Source organism: Lynx rufus, unplaced genomic scaffold, assembly GCF_022079265.1.
Source record: "Lynx rufus isolate CCGP_SWC_20201006 ecotype Redwood Valley unplaced genomic scaffold, mLynRuf1.p SCAF_5, whole genome shotgun sequence".
Lineage (NCBI taxonomy): Eukaryota > Metazoa > Chordata > Mammalia > Carnivora > Felidae > Lynx > Lynx rufus.
This window is the reverse complement of record NW_025814867.1, coordinates 78,248,355-78,270,028: the sequence shown is the minus strand read 5'-3', so window position 1 is coordinate 78,270,028 and position 21,674 is coordinate 78,248,355. Positions and strand designations below refer to the sequence as shown.

The window sequence follows — 21,674 nt, the reverse complement described above, 5'->3', positions numbered from 1 at the left end:
GCCTGTGTCTTCATCTGTAGAGGATGGATAATAATACTTTAAAAATTCACCCCTGCAGGGTTATAGCGACAACTTAATGATAGACTTCATCGCTTTGTTCCAGCTAATAATTGTTGAGCTTTTTTACCACGTGCTGAGTACTCTACACAAGGGCCAAGCTCCTGTAATTCAGCAAGCTCATTTAATTCCTGAAGAACAGTCCCTGAGGCAGGTACCGCTCTCAGCAGCTTCCACAGTCCCCGGAGAGGTGGTCCAGGCTGCTGACTCATTCCCAGCCCCTGGCCACCAAGCTCTATTAGTGGGAGCCAGCAGAGGTCAACAAGTTAATAGTTGTGTCAAAATATTTCTGACAAGTCACAAATCTGCTCAAGCTAGAAACATATTAAGCCACAGGAAACCAACTTGCAGTTAGTAAATCTGCGAAGCGAGTGAAAGGAAGCCTCCAGAAAGATTCACAGGGGGGTCTGAGTAGCTGTGCTTTTGCAAGTGTTTACCTGAGGGCCAGAGCAGCTGCGGAGGAGGAGGGTGGAGGAGGAGGGTGGAGGAGGAGGGTGGTGGGGAGGGGGAAATCCTGCCCGGATCAAAGCCCCGGAGATAAAGGGGCTTTCACTCCTGCTTGCCCCAAATGTTCCAGACCCAGGCTGCAAAAAGTGTGTCTTCATGGAGATAAGATCTTTTCCCAGCCAGGCAGGCACTAATGGAGAAGGAACACCTGAGGACATTTCCCTGAGGTTTTTCCAAAAGCATGAGAACAGAGCTTTGTGGGCGGGTATTGAGTCCCCACCACAGACAGGTTGCCCTGTGGTTTCTGACCAGAGCCAGTCACCCTGAACGGATAAGGAGAGCTCTGAACTCAGGAATCATGGAGCCACGGCAAAGGGAAATCACTGGCCTTTTGCTACTGTCTTCGACCTTGCGCCTTTCAACGGTGGATGTATATTTGTAGAAATGTTTGCGTTCCTATTTGACAGGTGCCAGGCTGAAAGGGGGCACGTCACACCCCTTCAGCTCCCTCTCCCTATGATGCCCACTGCCCAAGACAAGCAATCAAAGCCCCAACCCCAGCAGGCATCTTGCCCCACCTTACCACACTGAGAACCACCGTGCACTCCACTCCATCCGAACTGAGCCAAGGAAGGAGCAAAAGGGCCTATAAGGAGGGTTAAATAAATACTGCACGCCTCCTAAGCGACAGGTCCACCCCTTTTTCCTCCACACTTCAACCCACACCCAACAGAGAAGCAGAGAGAAAAGAAAATGGGCCTACCTCCTCCTCAGGAAATGGAACTGTTTCATCTCCCCTTAATAGTTAAAAAAGAAGTAAGTTTATATCACAGAAGTCTCTACACCTACAAAAAAGTATAGGGAGTAACACAATGAACCTGTTTTCAGAGCCCAGCTCCAAGGATTACCAACATTTTGCCAACTTCGTGTTCTCTCTTTCCCCCTTTTTTTCCTCTGGAGAAATTTAAAGCAAATGCCAGCTCCCCTATCTTCTCCACTGGGGTTCCATAAGAAAATTAAGCCCTGATGTCCTACATATGACATCCATTTACGTAATGAGTTAACTTACCTCCCTGGCATCCAGGATGGTGTCAGCTATGTGCCATCCTTGGGAGAAGTGGGACCACAGGCCCTCGAATAATTTTCCATGGAGCTTAATTCTCTATAACTCACACACACACACACACATCCACGCACACACACACACTGGGTCTGTGAGAGGATATGTGAGGATATATATATAAAACCCCGATACCATTATCACTTAATATCCAATCCACTTTCAAATGTTTCCCAGTTCTCTCAAAAGTGTCTTTTACACTAAATTCCTTAAATGAGGATCCGGGGGCGCCTGGGTGGCTCAGTCGGTTGGGCATCCGGCTCCGGCTCAGGTCACGATCTGACGGTCCGTGAGTTCGAGCCCCGCGTCAGGCTCTGGGCTGATGGCTCAGAGCCTGGAGCCTGCTTCCGATTCTGTGTCTCCCTCTCTCTCTGCCCCTCCCCCGTTCATGCTCTGTCTCTCTCTGTCTCAAAAATAAATGAAAACGTTAAAAAATAATAATAATAAATGAGGATCCAAAGGAGGTGGGCACATTTTGTTTGGATGATCTACCACTCTCAACTCCTTTTAATGTGAAATCGCTCCCCACTCCCTGATTTTTCCTTTTCAGGACATATATTTGTGGAAGAAACTAAGTCATTTGTCCCAGGAATGTGCCTAGAACGGAATCCTGCGGAGGACCTCCTTGCGGTATTGTTTAACTTACTCCTCTTTGTTCTGTGTTTCCTTCCTGTAAGCGGAGTGTTGGATTTCAAGGCCTGTTGGAATTCAGTGGTTTCAAGTTGAATGGTTCTCCCAAGTTGTTTACATGTAGGAGGGCCTAAGTCCTGGTTGCCTGGGGGAGTGCAGGGTGAGGGACACGGGGAGAGGCCTGAGCTCCCCCACTTTGCAGAAGTTCCAGAGTTAGTGAGAACATCATACACAAATGTTTACAGTTATACTGTGATCCAGCCAGCGACACGGCAACGCAGACACCAGCCAGAAACCCCCCGCTCCCCAGAATGTGCCTTCCAGTGAGGGGATAAGTGAAGAGTAAAACAAAACAAATACGTATGTCATGTTTTGGAAGTGGATAACCACTGTGCAGAAAGTTAACGCAGGGGAGACGGATAGGGACCACAGGGTGTATGGGAGAAGGATGGAGATCACTGTTCAACTGGATTGGTCCAGTGTTCAACTGGATGGTGAGAAAGCCTCACTGAGAACACGGCACTGGTGCAGACAGACTGGAGGGAGGTGAAAGGAGGGGGTCATGCAGATGTCTGAAGGAAGGGGATTTCAGGTGGACGGAACAGCAAAAATCCCTGGGCAGGGGCAGGCCTGACCTGTTTCAAGAACAACACGGAGGCCAGAAACAGAGCAGAGCGAGAAGGGGAGCAGAAGATGAGGTCGGGAGCATAGGAGCCAGATCACCTAGGGCCTTAGACAGGTGTAGGATTCCAGCTTACATTCTGAGTAAGACGTGACCGACCTATGTTTGCAAGGGATCATTTGGGCTGCTGAACTGAGAAGCAAATGTGGTAGGCAGCAGCCTGAAGGAGGTTAAAAAAAAAAAGAAGAAGAAGAAGAAGAAGAAGAAGAAGAAGAAGAAGAAGAAGACTTTTCAAGAGTCCATTGCAACAACCCAGGTGCAAACGGCCCATGAACCACTTACTCTTTACTGGGTGCTAGCAATTTAGAGATATAACCAAATGTGATCCTCTTTTAGAAACCAAAAGGAAGTTCTGAGAGAGTTTAAGCCCTTTGCTCAAGATGCCATTGTCAGTGGTCAAACTAGATTATTCTAACTGCCCAAACTGCTCTGCTGTCCAACAGATGTCTCTCAGGACCCTTTAAAGAGCTCCTAAGAGCCTGGCTGCTTTACCAGGTCAACTACTGGTGCTGGTCACCATCCTGGACCCTCTGGTGACACCTCTTTACTCTGCCCTGATCTCCACTCCTTAACCCCTCAGTGTGCAAACCTCACCCTCATCTGTACCTTAGAACCTGAACTTTCTGTCCCTAGAGACCTTGACCCCCTACAACCCCCAGAGGGTACTTCAGCCAGCCACAATACCTCCAAGAAGCAGTCCATGTGTCCCGGCTTCCAGAAACCTTCACCACAATGGGTGCCCCCACACCACTTTTTTTTTTTTTTTGAGAGAGAGAGAGAGAGAGAACGAGTTGGGGAGGGGCAGAGAGAGTGGGAGAAAGGGGATCCAAAGCAAGCTCCGTGCTGACAGCAGTGAAGCAGGCTCCGTGCTGAGGGCAGAGAGCCCGATGCGGGGCTCAAACTCACAACCATGAGTTCATTACCTGAGCCGGAGTCGGACGTTCAACCAACTGAGCCACCCAGGCGCCCCGAGGGCTCTCCTTTCTTGCTTTGTGCCAACTGTGCTGCCACTTAATCCTGTAATGACTCCTCTCCCTGCTTCTCATGTCAGGGATGGCTGGCTGCCCCACCGACATCGGGATCCTGCTGCCATTCAGAGTTGTTGAAAGTGGCGGCCCACCCAGGGGTTCCATTTTCCAGCAAGCGCACACGCACACACATACACACTCTGTCCCGAGGTGGGACAGGTGGCCTACGAAATGGGATCAAAAATAACAGGTGCCTCTGCTAGGCCAAGATGACTAGGAAGTGTAGCTAGCATCACCCTAACCGAGCTTCTTGGTAGAGACCTCCCGCATCCTTATTCCTACTCCTCTGGGAGCATCAGCAGATTCTCTGCAGTAGATTCTTCCATCATCCTAGGACTTCCCCGAGCACAGTGGATTAACAGAAGCTCTCCTCAATGTATTAAAAGCCAGAGGTTCCTGAGTCCTCCATACCAAGTACCTTTCCGATTTGTTTCCCCCTGCTGTGATTCCCTGATGTGAAGGACAAAGGCAAAAGAAATGCAGACACAATTAAATTTCCTTATAACCTGCAGCCCACTGACAACTACTTGAGGCAGGCAGAGGATGCTTTCCTCCAGGAACTCCCGACTGTTTTAATGTTAATGCTCTCGTAGAGGCAAAAAACAACCTTAGCGACAGTACCTAGGCCCCCAGGATCCTATAAGTCTTCTGTAACATAGGAAAATCCTTCTGGAAACTTCCTTGGTTTCTACTGGCCCCCAACTTAAAAGTACATAATCACTTGCTCCTCAAAATCCCACTGCAGCTCTTTCTACCCAAGGGTCCTATCCCCATGCTTTAATTAAACCACCAAAAAAAACGTCTCAAGATTTCTTTCTTGACCGTCCGCTCCCGGTCATCAAATCACATCAATCCCCAGGTTTTAAAAGGTGCTATCAGCCACATTTAATTAAGAATGTGAGCTCTTACTTGTCAAATGAACAAAGATATTGGTGCCGGTAAGAGGTTCTGTTCAGCATGAGATTACCATTGTCATCACAATCAGTTGGTAAAATTTCAGCGTGATACAAAGAAATGGATGATGTCTTTGCCCTGGACAGGTTTGTTTTGTTTTGTTTTGTTTTGAATAAATGTGCTTCTGCCATCTGGCTTTTTGAAATCCTCCAAGAGTCTCATGGGCAAGGAATGCTGGTTTGTGTGGCCTGAAACTTACCCCAATAAACTCATGACTTTCTGATCCCAGCTGGCCTCCTGAAAAACAGGTTTTATTGGTTGGCTAGATATGTAGGGTACTTAAAAAAAACTACCCACAACTGCCCTCAACTAGGCAGAATCAAGTCATTCTATGCTTATCTGGAAGAATCTGGCCCCCAAGTGCTTAAAAGTCAGGAGCCCAGCAATGTAAAACCAGATTCTTATTGACTGCCAGATCAGATACAGGTCTCTCACCCATCATCTCAGTGCTCAGCAGCTGAAGGCAGGCAGCCATTACATCAGAAAGACACCCTGCTCTGGGACAGAACAGAACCGTCACAGCTGAGCACAGTAACTAGGTGGCCCAGAACTCTCACTGAAGAGCAAAGGGGGACCAGATGGCAACAACGCACGAGGGAAAGAGTTCTACTGAAAGACCAAAGATGAAGAATTTTCTCTCAAATCCTGATACCGAGGGTCTGATGACCCACATCTGTCTCTTCGAGCCCCAGTTTAAATGTCTTTAGTGAGGGGCGCCTGGGTGGCGCAGTCGGTTGGGCGTCCAACTTCAGCCAGATCACGATCTCGCGGTCCGTGAGTTCGAGCCCCGCGTCGGGCTCTGGGCTGATGGCTCAGAGCCTGGAGCCTGTTTCCGATTCTGTGTCTCCCTCTCTCTCTGCCCCTCGCCCGTTCATGCTCTGTCTCTCTCTGTCCCAAAAATAAATAAACGTTGAAAAAAAAAAAATTAAAAAAAAAATAAATGTCTTTAGTGAGAACAACGATGTCTGCTAATGTTGTCTTAAACATGACGGTCACCAGGAACTCCTCGGCTGGAGATCGTGCCAGGGGCTGTTTATTCTTCCCTTCCATTTTGGCTTTACCCAACCAGACAGGAGAATGGCAGGGCCAGAGTTGCTGACATTCCCCGGAGCCCAGAGTCACTGAAGGGAGCTGCTGTTCTTAGAGGCGGCCACCAAGGTGATGAAATGTTTACCTCTCTCACCTTGGCAAATTGATCTCTTTCCTAGGACCAGCCCAAGGCCAACTGGGCCACCATACAAAGAGAAAAGGGAAGAGAATGTAGAGGAACGAGGGTTTGATCAAGTCTGTCCTCAGGGTATACCCTACCCCTAGTCCCACAGCCATAAGGGTCAGTGTAGGTGAAAGGAACCACTCAGGTACTACTTTTCCATATCACCTGGGCATTAACATCACCTAGGATGCATCTAAAAATATGGATGGCAGGGGTGCCTGGGTGGCTCAGTCGGTTGAGCATCCAACTTCAGCTCAGGTCATGATCTCATGGCTCGTGAGTTTGAGCCCCACATCAGGGTCTGTGCTGACAGCTCAGAGCCTGGAGCCTACTTTGGATTCTGTGTCTCCTTCCCTCCCTGCCCCTCCCCCGCTCACACACTTGCGCATGCATGGGCACGTGCTCTCTCTCTCTCAAAAATAAATAAACAAAAAAATTAATAAAAATACAGATGTCCAATACTGTCCTCAGTAGATTCTGATCTAATTGGTCTAGACCAATAGAGGCCTGGAAGAATATGAACGTTCACAGGAGGGTGGGCTCAGGCAGAGTGGGAGGAAGCCATGCTAGTTCCGGCTAAGCGTGAAGGTGGGGGATGAGCCAAAACCATGGCCTCAAGTGTGTGCAGTCCCTGCTTAGCAGAGGCTCCTCCACAACCCGAGGAGTCTGCTGTCCCTTCATGGCCCAGAGTTACTGAGAAGGGGGCGGGGCTTCAGTCCAGAGTTTTGGGAATCTCGGGCCAATCTGTTGTCACTTCTGGGCTCCCCACCCCAACGGGAAATGTGAACAATTCAGGTCTGTCCTGAGGTCAGAGGCGGGGAGTCACGACTACCAGAGAGAGTGCTAATTGCCCTGGCATCAAGGTGTGTGTTTTTTTCACCTTCTCTCCTCCCAGCTGTGAACCTGACTTAGGTTACCAGATCACACAGGTAGCAATGTGGCTAAAGTATAATCTAATGGGCAAAGGAGTGTGCTCCATTCTGGGCAATCACAGACAAGGGCTCACACTCAACTTCTACTCCTCGTGAATGGTCATTTTCTCCTAGAGGGGAAGGGCTGGTATTCTGGAGTTTTCTACATTCACTTCCCTCCCCACCACACATACACAGAGACCACTTTATAGCTGCACCTATTTGGTGCTTAATGGAGCAAGCAGACGGTGGACAGTTTGGATATTTTTCTTTCGGAGCCAGATCCACAAATCTCAGCCCTAATTAATCTCACCCCCAAACCTCCCTACTTGGTCATTCCCTCCCCTTCATTTCCGGGATCCAAGAGCATGCCCATAACCAGCCCATCTCCATAGAGGAAGCTTCCCAGACTCTCCAGGCTGGAGCCCTCGCCGTGTAGACTCCCACCACACTCCCGACCTAGGTGAATGCTCTCTTACAGGCATTCCAGGTGCTGAGAGTGAGGGGTGGGTGGGGGGGAGCTGCTAATCTTATTCTCCTTCCAATCAGAGATAGGGCTCTATAGGGATTCTGCTGCTTCAGTACCGCTAAGCACAAGGCATACAAACAGTACTCAGTACCCGGACCAGGGCTCACCGCCCAGGCTTGTAAATGTGTTATGTTGAGGGTGGAAGGTGGTTAATTTTTACATAAGAAAATGATTTCAGACTTGAACCAAAATCACCAGTGAACACGAAGCAACTACTGGGCGTGCATCCCTATACAGAGAGAGAGGAAGACAGAGAAGTCACCATGACTGCTTTTGGTGGCTCCCTATGTGCCAGGCACTGTGCTAAACCTGCACGTAGAACCGTTCATTCAGCCCCAACGGCCACCCTCCGAGGTTGGCGCGGTTATCGTTTCCATTTCGCAGAGAAGGAAGCTGATTTTTCAAGAAGCGGAAAGGCTTTGACTGATAAATGGCACTGCCAAAACGACAATCCAGGACTGTCTGAATGCAAAGGCTATGCTCTCAGTACCTCTTCGCCAGTGACCATCTCCTTGGACCTGTGATTCTCTCAGCCACAGCCGTGCCCGCCTAACCCCAGAAGCAAATGGTTTCAGTTAATAAGGAAACCAGCAGTATTGAGTTCTAAGCCCAGGGCACGCTTAGGATGCTACACACTTTATCTGTCGAACTGGGTCTTTCAGCAGCCCTGGATGGCTGCTGTTCTCACAGTTGACCTTTGGCATTTACAGGGTCAACATTTGAAATTTTGACTATTAGAGAACAACCCCATGGTCCTAGACATAAAGCAGGCTGATTTTGCTCATGAACGAATATGAAGTATGTGCAGCAGAAAGTTGGCAGGGGCCAGTCCCTTAGTATGTGAAAGGGCTCATCCTCGGGCCATGACCCAGTGCACAGGGGGCTCTCTGCCCTCCATGCACTAGGAAGTGATGCAGATAACTGCCTGTGAACTACAGATCCCACAGAAATAAGATTGCTAGTCCGTGTTAAGCAAAGTTTATACTCGATGATGAATTTCTGCTAACAGATTTATAAATGCCCACAGCTCTATATTCACGAAATCAATCAGAGACAAAAATCACTTAAATGGTTCAGTTATGCACGACCGCATGTATGGGGGAGCCTCTGTGCCCTGGTAGCACGTGCACGAGTCCTTATCTTAAAATTCTCAAAGATCAAGGGTACCTGGGTGGCTCACTCAGTCAGTTAAGCGTCCAACTTCAGCTCAGGTCATGATTTCGCAGTTTGTGAGTTCAAGCCCCGCGTCGGGCTCTGTGCTGACAGCTCAGAGCCTGGATCCTACTTCAGATTCAGTGTCTCCCTCTCTCTCTGCCCCTCCCCTGCTCATACTCTGTCTCTCTCTCTCCCTCAAAAATAAATAAATATTAAAAAAAAAAAAAAGAATTCTCAAAGGTCTCAAGAGAACACTCTCATGAATGTTGAGCCTCCTGATCCAACTTTTTATAGACAAGGAACATGAGACTTGGGGGAGTCCTGTAACCTGCCTGGGAAAGTCTGGCCCTGAAGCCAGTGAGCTTTCCCCCCTAAAGCCCAATAGCAACTCAGCAAAAGGTTGTCAAATCCTGCATGCTGACCCAACCAAGGAATGTGACTTAAGAGGATGGAAAAGAAAGAAGCACCATGGAAGGAAGACAGCTGCCCCCCCCCGGGGCCACCACAGTCCCTCCCGCCCCCAACCAGTGCTGGCCTAGGAATGGCTGTGAACTTACCTTGTGACCACATCCATTCGGACCAATCAGTTCAACCAAGATGGAGGTAACTCTGGGCTCAGGCCCGATAACAGTAGGCCCAGAGGTAACGGCCATGCCGCTGCTCTCAAGATGCTAACAGTCTCAAGTACCGTGAGAAATCAGACAAGCACCCAAATACCTAATGCACTATTTACTCTGTCTGTTTCCACACCCCTCCCCAGCCCAGAACGTGAGCACCTGAAACAGCGAGTTACCTCGATGCTCCCAGAGACAAGGTCAGGGCCTGTGGCTCGGCTTCATGTGCCAAATAAGTGAGCGTTTTCTTCTTGCAAACAAGGTGTTCAAGAATCTTAGCCCAGGAGTAGGAGCCCACATCCAGCCCGGGATCAAAACCTTCATGGACGGGGAAGACCTGGAGGACAGGAGAGAAACAGCACGGAGGTGGGCAAAGGGCAGGGCACCAGGGCACAGAGAGAGGTTCAGGTCAGCCCAAGCAGGGGCCCAAAGCTGAGCAGCGGCAGGTGACACTGAAAGGGAGTCTCGGGCCTCACCCCGCGGCACCATGAGTAGCCTGGGTCTGGAGATGATCGGACATGTAGTGGAGAGCAGATAAAAAGCTTCAGAGGAAAGCAAAGAGCCAGCGGGAACTGCGCAAGGTCAGCAGGAGTGGGGGGTGGCGGGGTGGGTGCCATGGCTTACAACACCCCCTCCACTCCCTGAAGGTAAGCAGCCAACAAACGAGTACCAGCAGCTGCTCCTCCACCATCTACTTCGTGCCACGTGTGGGGCCAAGCAGCTGCCGAATCTTCACCATAACCCCACCATCAGGCAAGTAATTGCTGAACCCGTGAACTGAGGCTCAGAGAGGTTACAGGACTTGCCCACAATCAACCTACTGTTAAGAGGCACAGCCAGGATCTCAACGAAGATTTGACTCAAGGCCCAGAGGCCAGGAAAACCCTGGGTGCAGCTTCCTGCGTGGGGCAGAACGAGGAGCAAGCCTGAGGCAAGGAAGACGTTCAGACTAGGCCCAGTCTGCAAGGGTGGTGCGAAACTTCACGGGAACCCAGCTTTGCAGCCAGACGAATCCAGACTTGGATCCCCGCTTCATTACTCATCCCTGTGATCCCAGGCAAATGAGATACAAGTACTCAGGGTCTCAGTTTCCTCCTTTGCAAAATGTGTGCAGAACCACCTACGTGACGGGACTGCTGTGAGGGTTAGAAGTAAGGAGACTGCAGTGCCTGGCATGGGGCAGGTGCTTACGACACGGTGACTGGTAAACTTGGACCTGGCTTAGCTGTTATGGGTGGGGGAAGTCCTCATTTCTGAGAGGAGATGAATTTTCTGGGAGTGTCATGAGTCAATATTTCTCTTTGGCTACGTACAGGACCTTGATGTTCATCTCAACAAAACTGATGTCTGCTGCTTTCGGTGTTAACCCTTTCAGACACTGCTCCCCAGTCAAGAGAATCAGAATTTGGGACCCTCGATGAAGTGAGAGCCCAGGGGATGGGAGAGGGAAGGCTGGACTCCTGGAAAAGTCTGAAACCGGGTCCCAGTCGAGAGGTCCCTAGCTGTCCACCCAAATCACCGTGTGTCCTTGCAAGTCACTTATCCCCTGGGGCCTCTGTTTCCTCACAAGAAAAGGAGCTTCCAAGCTATGCAAAGTGACACTATTGTCATTTTCAATTTCTCCAAGACAGTGGTGTAACTTCATCACCTCTGCAACGCCATGGAAGTACAGCTCGTGGGTAGAGGACCTTCCCATTTCAGAGAGAAAAAAAGAAACACTGTTGAAGGAACACCTACTTAAGACACTGAAGATTTCTTCTATTCAAGGGTCATTCTTATGAATTGAGGTGACTTGTGTTAGAAGAATCATGTCTCTGTGATTATCAGCATGAAAGCGTAAACCTGTTCAATTCCCTCAAGAGCTGGTACCCCCAGAGCCCCTGCAGACGCAGGGGCAGGGGAGGGCTCTCTTCTCACCTCCAAGGAGCGGAGGGAGGGCTCACAGCCTGCACAGAAAAGTCCGGTACACCCAAATTCTCACAAGAAAGCCTACTACTGCCTTTTCTCTGGATTTTCCCTCAATTTAGAGAATAGTCCAAACTCACTCCCCTTCCCAGTCTCACCCTTAGGTCTCTTGCCGCTACAACGTGACCTGAGAAGAAAACAGGAAGTCAGTGAAGTGGTCCCGGGACAAAAAAACAGGGTAGGCAGAGAGCTCTGAGGTCCAGGCACCCGATGTTGATTTCTTTGCTCAGTCAACTGCACCTGTGCTCTGAGCTACATGTTGTAGGGTTTTCTGGCCTTCTTGCTTGGTGTTGAAATAACCTCAAGGGTACTCGTCACCCCCATCTCCCACCAATCAAAAGCAGTAAAAAGAGAAAAAATACTTTGGGTTCTCTCTTGGTCTGTGAACAAACAGGTTATTTAGGGCCACAGCCCTCTTTTTAAAAAAATATTTATTTTGAGAGAGAGAGAGAGAGAGCATGCACATGCATGGGCACAAGCAGGGGAGGGGCAGAGAGAGAGGGAGAGAAAATCCCAAGCAGGCTCCACACTCAGTGTGGAGCCCAACGCAGGGTTCAATCCCATGAACCGTGAGACCGTGACCTGAGCCAAAATCAAGAGTTGGACGCTCAACCAACTGAGCCACCCGGGCACTCCCTGTCCCTTTTTATATTGAGTAAATTTGGAGTGTATCCTGGACTTTTGAATAATATATTATGAGACGCTGAATCCTGCTAAAATTCTCTGGGGAAGAAAAAACGTTGATATTTTTCTTTATTTATTTAACAGACAACTAACCCACTTAGGTTCAGATTGAAAGTTCTGTCTCATCTCTTGCGACTGATCACTTCAATGCCAGTTTGGTTTTCAAAGCCTTCACTGGGCTAATTGGGTCTGCCTGTCACGTAGGCAACTCTGGGTTTATCTGGGACCTGGTTGGTGTTACTGTTATAGTTAAGCTCTCAAAACCTTTGCTGTGCCTCTTTGGGTCTATTCCATGCACACACACCTTGCAGCATGCCCATGACTTAGATCAGTCCATGCGCAGAGTGAGTGGGGGCCCTTTTTCCAGTTCTCTCCTCTCAGGGATTTCCTCACACCCTCTGGTGGCTCCATTGCTGGGATCCTCTGGCTGGAAAGATGGGGCTATCCCAGAGTGGTAGCTTCCCACACCATCATGCAATTCCATGTGACAAAGGCCATGATGGGTCATCATCCAAGTTTCAGGTCCAGTATCCTACACCTGTCTCTCAGGGCTCCCATGTTGTTTTTGCATTCTGTCCAGTTTTTTAGTTGTAAACAGAGGGAGGTTATAGTTGGATTCCTTCATCTTGGCTGCCTTTTCTTCTCAGCAATTTTTACTTCTTAAAATTCCACTCATTTCTCAAAGCTCCATTAAAATACCACTTCCTGGGACACCTAGGTTGCTCAGTTGGTTAAGTGTCTGACTACCTGATTTCAGGTCAGTTCATGATCTCGTGGTCATAAGATCAAGCCCTGTGTCAGGCTCCACACTGAGCAGGGAGTCTGTTTACGATTCTCTCTCTCCTTCTGTCCCTCCTGCATTGCACACACATTCTCTCCCTGTCTCTCTCGCTCTCTCTCTCTCTCTCTCTCACGCACTCTATCTCTCTTAAAAAAAAAAAAAAAAAAAGCACTTCCTTCCAAGAAGCCATCCTTCTTCTCCCAGCTAGAAAAACTTTCTTCTTCCTCCGTATTAGGGAAGATTCAGATTTGGCAATATCGAGAGTCAAAGTCAAATCTTTTCATGATTATCTTTGTTCAAAGATCTAGGTTCAAGGACATGGCTGGAATGAAATCAAATGCAACCAAGAATCATCACGGTGGTTAGGAGAACAGATTTTGCCTAAACCCCAGCTTTGCTAATTGCTGGATGGGTGACTTTAGGTGAGCCGCTTACATCCATGTACCTCAGTTTCCTCATCTATAAAATGGAAATAATAATACTACAGACAATTGTGAAGATGAAACGAGTTAATAGTTATAAAGCGCCTAGAATAATGCCATGTTGTTGGTGTTAAGAGATTCGCCATCTCTCACTGGTTACCTCAACTCTGCTCTACAGATGAGGAAACCCCACAGAGAGAAGAAGAAAGAACAGACAGAATGAACTCTATCTCCGCCTTTTACTAAGCGCTAAAAGGGACTATAATTTTTATTTTGACAAACACTTAAAAGAGCACAATTTGGGTGTCTGCGGGGACCCTCTGAGAAGCCACGTGGCAGATGGAAGGCTCATGGTATAAGGTGGGTTAGATCTGCCTTCCACAACTGGGTCTCCTCTGCGTCTGGCTTTCCTGTTCTAAATCATGACTCGACGTGGTAGACTGGTCTACCTGCACATTGCTCACAGAGTGAACCTCTGTGGAAAGCAAACGGAATTGGGCCCTTTCTCAGTTTACCCTCCAATGCCTTCCTGATACACACATAATAAAATCCAAATTTTTTTAGGCTATTACATCAGAGTTCTTGTGATTTTTTTTTCCTGCTGTCATTGCTATCCGTAACCTCATCTTCTGCCACTCCCTCACAGCCCTCACATTCCAGCTGGACTGAGCTAACTGAAGTTCACCCATCCCACCTCATCATTTCCCAAGAGCACCACTGCCCTCGTCCTTGAGCTCAAATACCCCTCCCTGCCCTCCTGTCAAATGTGTAAATGCCTCCTCTCCTATGCCAACTCTTCAAGGACTTCCGAGAGGCTTTCCCAGACTCCCCGGGACCCATTTGGTTTGGCCCTCACTCCCTCCCTTGTTCCCAGAGCTCTCTGCATTAGACACCCTGGTAGCACTTTCTGGTAGATGGTCATCACTTATTTTATAGGTTCCTCTCTCCTTCACTGCACCGGTGTTTTTCAAAATATGTATCTTATGTTAGTTGGTCTCCAAATCAATGCAGAGCAACACTACCAGCTTTTCAAAAACAGAATAAACTCTGTGTGAGGGAGGGGAAAGGAAGGGAGAGAGGGAAAGAGAAAATAAGTTATGTTTCTCTGGAGAACTCTAACACATGGATGCATTCTTAGCCAAAATCCCCAGTGTGATGCTGGAGACATTGACAAGCTAACTCTAAAATTTATAAGGAAATACAAAGGACCTAGAATAGCAAAAGCAACCTTAAAAGAACAAAGGTAAAGGACTTGCATTCACAAACGTGCTATAAAACCTCAGTAATGAAGACAATTTGTTGTTGGTGTTAGTTAGGACAGACAACTAGATCGGGGGGGGGGGGGGACCAAAATCCCTAAAGAGGCCCACACATACACAGTAACAATTCTTTACAGTGGTACCAATGAAATTCAACGGAGAAAGGAAAGTCTTCTTAATGAATTATTTTGAAATAGCTAGAGATCCATGCAGGGAAGAAATACGACTTTTGACCTCTACTTCACTTTATCCATACAATTAATTTCAGATGGATCTTAGAGCTGTATGTGAAAGTGGAAACAATAACACTTCTGAAGTAAATACAGAAGAGTTTCTTCGTGAACTTGGAGCAGACAAAGATGTCTTAGGACACAAAAGGTACTAATCACAAAAGGGAAAAAATAAACGGTTTAAGTAGAAGTTCATCACATTTAAAGTCCGATTTATGTGAAAGTGGCCCTGATAATCTCAGTTCTTAATGTGAGAAAGACTGAAGATCGAGGCCCAGAAACAACCATCTCAGGACAACTTGTACCCAAGATGTTTCAGGGCCCCACACCAGGGTAACTGACTCATATTTCACCAACGTGTAGGCCCGGAGTTAAGAAGCGTTTAAGAGAACAAGATAAGGTCTTTGTCACTGGAAGATCAGAGAATTGCTGGGAGATAAGACTCACTCAGAACTTACAGTGCTACTAAACTATGTAATTCTGACCTGCGGTCCAAAATAACTCAGGCAAAGAAGAGAGCAGGTTGCGTTGGAGTGAACACATTGAGGATATGAAACAGAAGGGAAGTGAGAAAGCATCTAAGTGTACCCCCCCTCCCCCATCCCATTTGTATAGATGAGAAAACAGGCCCAGTGGCATAGAGAAGGCCACGTCACTGGTTTGCGACAGAGCCAGACTGGAACCCTGATTTCTTGGCTCCCTGTCAAATTTTCCTTCCAACCCTGTCATGCTGCTGACTTTACAGTAGATGTAGGGGATTCGCGTTGGTCCTTAAACGTATTGGAGACGATACTTGTGAGGTTCCCAGTATACTGTCCAGCATACAACAGGTGTTTGGCAGAGAATATGACTGTTACGCTAGACTGGACTTCCCAGATGAGCAGCGACAAAGCAGAAGGCCCCAACGCCAGCATTTCTATGGCAAAGCTCATGCCACACCAGGATTATTCCTACACCTGTCCGGCGCCCCATTCTACCAGCTACTACCGTTCAAGGAAAGCCACAGAAGCTCACTGTGGCTCTTCCCTAACTCACAAGGCATGAGGATTGAAGAAGGAAATGCCCATCCTTTCCGTGATGGGCCCAGAGTTCAGATTTTGCCCCGGAAACAGGAAGGCTCGCAAGTTGGACGTGAACACACCACAGAACTCTCCTCACCCGAAATCCTTGGCTGTGCTGTCCAGGCCCAGCGGTAGGTAATAAGGATACGGGGGTGCCTAAGGCAGGTCTCTGCCTCGGGAGGAAGACAGGTAAGAGAGAATCACAGCCGCCCAGTACGCCACCATGAGGAGGGTCCAGTCAACCAGTCTGGATGGTTCAGGGAGGCGAGCTGGAGGAGACATCTCAAATAGGAAGATGAGAAGGAGTTGGACAGATAGAAGTAGGGGATGGGCGGGCTGTGTTCAACTGCGTCTCCAATCATTTCTTTGCATTTCCTAAGGAATGCGCCTTATACCTTTCCATTCAGACAAATTTCATCTGTGTCACTGGGCACCATCAAACACTCGATACCTTCCATTCCTTGTGACACCAACTGTAGGGGGAAAGCCGCTGAATTAATGAGCATACGAAGTATCACCCTCTCTCTGCGAAATTGTACACTTGCTAACCTTAAAACCAAGATTTCGTTAAAACCCGTTCAAAGCTTCAGGGACACGAGAATGTCGCTTTGCTCCCCCTTTGTTTCAGGATGGCCCCAAACCTACAACGTAGACATAGAAATGCACCGTAACAACAAATACAGTCAAAATCTGGGAGCTCATTACAACAGAAGTTAGACCAATGCAAGAGGGCAAAGCTCTCCCTTCTGCAGGGTACAGAATAAAAATTAAAACACAGTGCTTTTCTTTTGGCTCCATTTACACAGGGGCTTTGATGTGTAAGGCTCTGTGCTATATATCACCTCACTAACACCCCCTAACACATCTGTGAGGCAGGTGCCATATTCCCGCTTTACAGATGAGGAGACTCAAGAACAGAAGGGTTAAGTGAATTGACCAAAGAAGGCATCTAAACTCAAACCCACATTTACAAGCTTCGTTGAGTCCTAATTACGTGCCAGGCACCACTTAGTACTTTGCAAGAGTTAATACACTTCACCCTCCTGGCAACCTTATAGGGATAATGCCACTGTCCCCATTTTAGATGAAAAACGAGTCAACAAGAGATTAAATAACATGCCCAACACCACACATCTCTCGGACTCCAAAGCCTGTGACAGATCCATGTGCAATAGTAGGTGTGGAAGGAAACAGGAAGGTCATTCCTCTTCCTCAGGCCACAGCCAGTTCTGGAGGAAGCTCCATTGTGCTTTTGTGCTGCTGTGGGGAACAGAGGCTGAATGTGGGGGAGTGCCATGTCCTGACTTGGAGGCTGTGGGTATTTGGGCTTGGCCCTCCCCATCAGTCTGCAAAGGAAACTGTTTAACCAACCCGCCTCGAGGAAGGCGTCCCAACACTGATGGTGGCCTCACCTGTCCCTCAGTGACATCAGTGGTGCGCTAAAAGCGAAGTACAGGGGCGCCTGGGTGGCGCAGTCGGTTAAGCGTCCGACTTCAGCCAGGTCACGATCTTGCGGTCCGTGGGTTCAAGCCCCGCGTCAGGCTCTGGGCTGATGGCTCAGAGCCTGGAGTCTGTTTCCGATTCTGTGTGTCTCTCTCTCTCTGCCCCTCCCCCGTTCATGCTCTGTCTCTCTCTGTCCCAAAAAATAAATAAACATTGAAAAAAAAAATTAAAAAAAAATAAATAAATAAAATAAAAGCGAAGTACAAACAAACACTTGGCATATTTTTACCTTTGTTAATTTAGCAAAACTCTGAGTATCACACCCAGTATCACACCTAAATCTGGTGATTTAGGGGCAAGAATGGTGAACTTACATAATCCCTTGTTACTGGGAGACTAGAATCGTATGCTGTCCACCTTAAACTTACACCAGGCTGTTATGTCAATTCTATCTCAGTAAAACTGGCAGAGAAAGAAAACCCAGAAGCAACACCTCGAGAAAACAGAAGCAATAATCTCAAACCACCAACACATTTTAAAATGTTTGTCGCCTTCCGGCCTAGAATTCAAAGGCTGGGGTGTTTATTATAAAGAAATCGCTTTAAATTTATAATTATATATTATTTATAAATACAATTATATTTAATTATATTACATTTAAATGTAATTAAATTATGCTTAAACATAATTAATTTATATATGTATAAATCTCAGTGGTCTAATTTTATCATCTAATTATAAAAGATAGAAAAGAGACGTACGCATGAGGCTACAGGCTGGAGCATTAAATATGTCAATTTTGAAACAATCTAAATACCCAGCCATAGAAACAAGCAAATTTTATATAGAATTCAGTGTTATCCTCTGAGGCCATTAACACACCACATGCACTATAAAGATAGAAAAATGTTTATGGTACAGGAAGAAACAAACTCCATCCACACTAAAATTATAATTATAGTAAAAACCTTTTTTTTTTCCCGCAAATGGATGATGATTGTACGAGAACACTGTACGATGAACACTAATGTGTCGGAACGCCAGGAGTTAAAAAGCGTATCTTTCCTACTACTGCAATGTTTGTGAATGAAACAGACTTAGAACTCGCTCGGTTGCCCACAGGCAGGCACGTGGCCCTCCTAATCCCGTTTCCCCTCCATCAGGATATCTTCGTCTTCCAGGAAAGGGATAAAACTCAGATGAAACACAGGACCTCCAGCCTTAGCACAGGGAGGGCAAACACATCTAACTTGGCGCTTCACAAGCCGGCCTTGGCCAAGCACTCTCTGCGTGTTAGAACCTGAATCTTCACACAACTTCTAAAAGGAAAGTATTGTCCGTGTGTGACAGGCTCACCCCATAGTGAAAGGGCTCCCTTAACTTCCACTCTTGCATTTGAAGACAACGGTTCCCCTTTACTCGCCTGTGACCCCTCAGCTACCTCCTTATTAGAAGCAGGTCTAACAATGGTTTGGAAATTACCTACACCTACTCTGCCCCCGGCCCCCCTTGCCCACTGCACACAACACTGTCAACACCAGCAGCAAATCAAACACTCAGAGGTAATACCACCACATCAGGGCCACTGCTCCTTTCCACCTATTCAATTCCACCATCCTTCCAGGCCCAGATCAAGCCCCCGGGAAGAGGAAGGACAGACTTGGGTCACAACCCAGCTCTTACGTTCCAGCTTCACGACCCCCGGCAAGTTATATGACCCCCCTGGGCTCCGTTTCCTCAGCTATTAGGCGGTACTGTAATAAATGCTTCATGTGACTGTGGCAATACATGAAATACGTAAAACACACCTTCGCCCAATACAGGAGTCACTAGCCACATGTGGCTATGGAGCCTTAGCAGTGTGGCTAATCCATATGGAGATGTGTTGCAAATGGAAAATATACACTGGAGTTGGAAAATTTCATATGGAAGAAAAGAATGTAAGAATGTTGGATTCATAACTTTTATGCTGATGACGTGATAAAGTACATACTATTTACATGTGTTGGGCTAAATTAAATATATTAAAGTTAATTTCATCTTTTATTTTTACTTGTTTAATGTGACTATTATAAAATTTAGAATTCCATATGTGGCCCACATTTGCGGCTTGCTTTCTATTTCCACTGAACATGGTCACCGTTCGACGTTCGTCCTTTCTCTGTTTTGCCCTCCCCATTCACTGGCCGCATAGAAGCTCATGCTCAGTATTGTCTGAAGTCTTTAATCGCATCTGTGGTTCCTTCCAGGTGCGTCCTTTCTCCGTCCCAGGCCCCAGGTTACCAACCTGAGCCAGGTGACAAAAAGTAGAAAGGAAACTAGCTTCTTAGAATCAGGAAACCGAGCTGCCGTCCTGGCTCTACCATTACTAATCAAGTAGCCCCTTAGCATGCCGTTTCACTCCCCTGAGACACGGTTTTGTCACTTACAAAACAGGGTTAATGATATCATGTCCATGGCGTGAGAGAAGGCAGGTGAAGGTGCTTGGTAAACTGTCAAGGACTGCAGAGGTCAGGATTAAGTAGTATAATTTGCACGGCGAGGAGGTGGGGCACTCTTGCCTGCCTCCTCTGAGACACTCTGCCTTCCATTTTGTACCGTTACAACTACTTTCCACGTCTCGTGTCTCTAAAACCAAGTCTCCCAGAGAACACGCCTCCTCCCTCTCACAAGCCCCCAACGAAAGCAGAGTGCTACGGGCAGACCCCCTCAAACCACCACACAAACGCAGTGTGTCCTGTGCCCCAGGCATTAGGCTCGGTGATGGGGATGGCTTTGCAGGAAACCTGGCAACACAACATAGAACACAGTTGTAAGGGAGGAATCAAGTGAGTGTAAGCGCGCCAGGGACCAAGAGTAAGGTGCTCCTCACCTGGGAGAAGCAGAGAAGCATGGTGGTGGGGAGATGTAGGAAATGGCCAACGGGAAGGACCCGTTTTGATACGTGCAGAACAGAAGGGTATAAAAGCATGAATGAGCCAGAAATGCTATACCAGTCCATCGAAAGTAAACATCGGCATTATGATGCCCAATGGGCCGCCTAACAATAAATATGTATCTTATCATGAGAGGCCCCTGATTAAGAGGTCCTTCCTGCGGACGGAGCACTACTGCCTTTCTGCCTTGGCTTCTTCGCGGTCCACTCAGGGATGTGTGCAATACGCTGTTAGGAGCTGAAATAACACCTGTGGCGACAGCATCAACTTCAGCTTTGTGCACGGAGCCTTATGAAAGCAAAAGCCCCTGTCTCAAAACATCCTGTTCCTATTTTTAGCCAGCATATACCTCCTTACCATCTACATTCTACCGCCTCCCAAGCCAACAGGCATGCAAAGCACAAACCTACACCACCATGTGGGTGGCAGGGTGGGCTTCACCACGTCATAATGTTTCTTCCTAGTTCCTGAATAAGAGCCAGATTATTTCTAGTACAGCTGAGCTGCAACCTCTACCAAAACCACAATGTTCTAACTGCATGGCCCAGTTAAAGCAAACACATAAAGCTTCCGGGTTGAAGATCCGGGGCTGAAATTTCTGAAGCTGAACTTGTCCTTCAGACTGGTGTTCAAATACTTAAAGGAGTAAAGAATCTCAAAAGATCGTATTTTCATTTAAGAACAAAAAGACAAAAAATCAGGAAGTGGGTGATTCTAAGAGGGACAGCTGAGCAATAAAAGTAGATAAGCATCATGCGGAGGTGGCCTCGGTGGCATCAGTGTCCATCCCTGTGGACAGTGGGACCATGAGCCACACCTTACCGATGGCCAGATACAAAATCTGTGCCTGGACCCCAAATCCCCCTCTTTGGGGAAACTACTGATTACAAGCATTTTAAGAATGTTAAGTCCTATCAACCTATTGCAATGTAAGGACTGTATTTAGATCCTGATCTGAATGTTAAAAATGCTTTAAGCATTTACTAAGTAAGCTTTACTCCCAACATGGGGCTCAAACTCGTGATCCTGAGATCAAGAGTCGCATGTTCCACAAACTGGGCCAGCCAGGAGCCCCAAACAAACTGCTTTTAAAATTACATACACACAGGGGTGCCTGGGTGGCTCAGTCGGTTAAGTGTCTGACTTTGGCTCCTGTCACGATCTCACGGTTTGTGAGTTCGAGCCCCGCGTCGGGCTCCGTGCTGACAGCTCAGAGCCTGGATCCTGCTTCGGATTCTGTGTCTCCTCCTCTCTCTGCCCCTCCCCTGCTCATGCTTGTCTCTCTCTGTCTCTCAATAATAAATAAACGTTAAAATTTAAATAAAATAAAATAAAATAAAATAAAATAAAATAAAATAAAATAAAATAAAATAAAATAAAATTACATACACACATAGCCACATGCACATAACAATTGGTGATATTTGACTATTAACTCCCTATCTGATGGTATGAAGGAACTGTTCATTATTTAAACATAGTGGTATATTGTGGTTTTATTTTTAAAGGGTCCCCATCTTTTACTTTTTTAAAGATTTTATAATTGTGTTGGC

The 21,674-nt window shown here is 47.3% G+C and overlaps 1 protein-coding gene across 6 annotated transcripts in view; it reads right to left on the bottom strand.

The window, feature by feature from the left end:
• The window catches only part of ST6GAL1 (ST6 beta-galactoside alpha-2,6-sialyltransferase 1), a 120,917-nt gene that overhangs the window by 41,998 nt on the left and 57,245 nt on the right, over positions 1-21,674 (bottom strand). For 3 of the 6 annotated variants that reach the window (XM_047099533.1, XM_047099531.1, XM_047099532.1), the window contains one exon: positions 9,520-9,677. The exons of 2 other annotated variants lie outside the window; for them this stretch is intronic. The gene's annotated coding sequence lies outside the window, so the exon portion shown is untranslated. Of the gene's footprint in view, positions 1-9,519; positions 9,678-17,154; positions 17,260-21,674 lie in introns of those variants that run through there. One more of the 6 variants, XM_047099535.1, reaches the window with a different exon arrangement.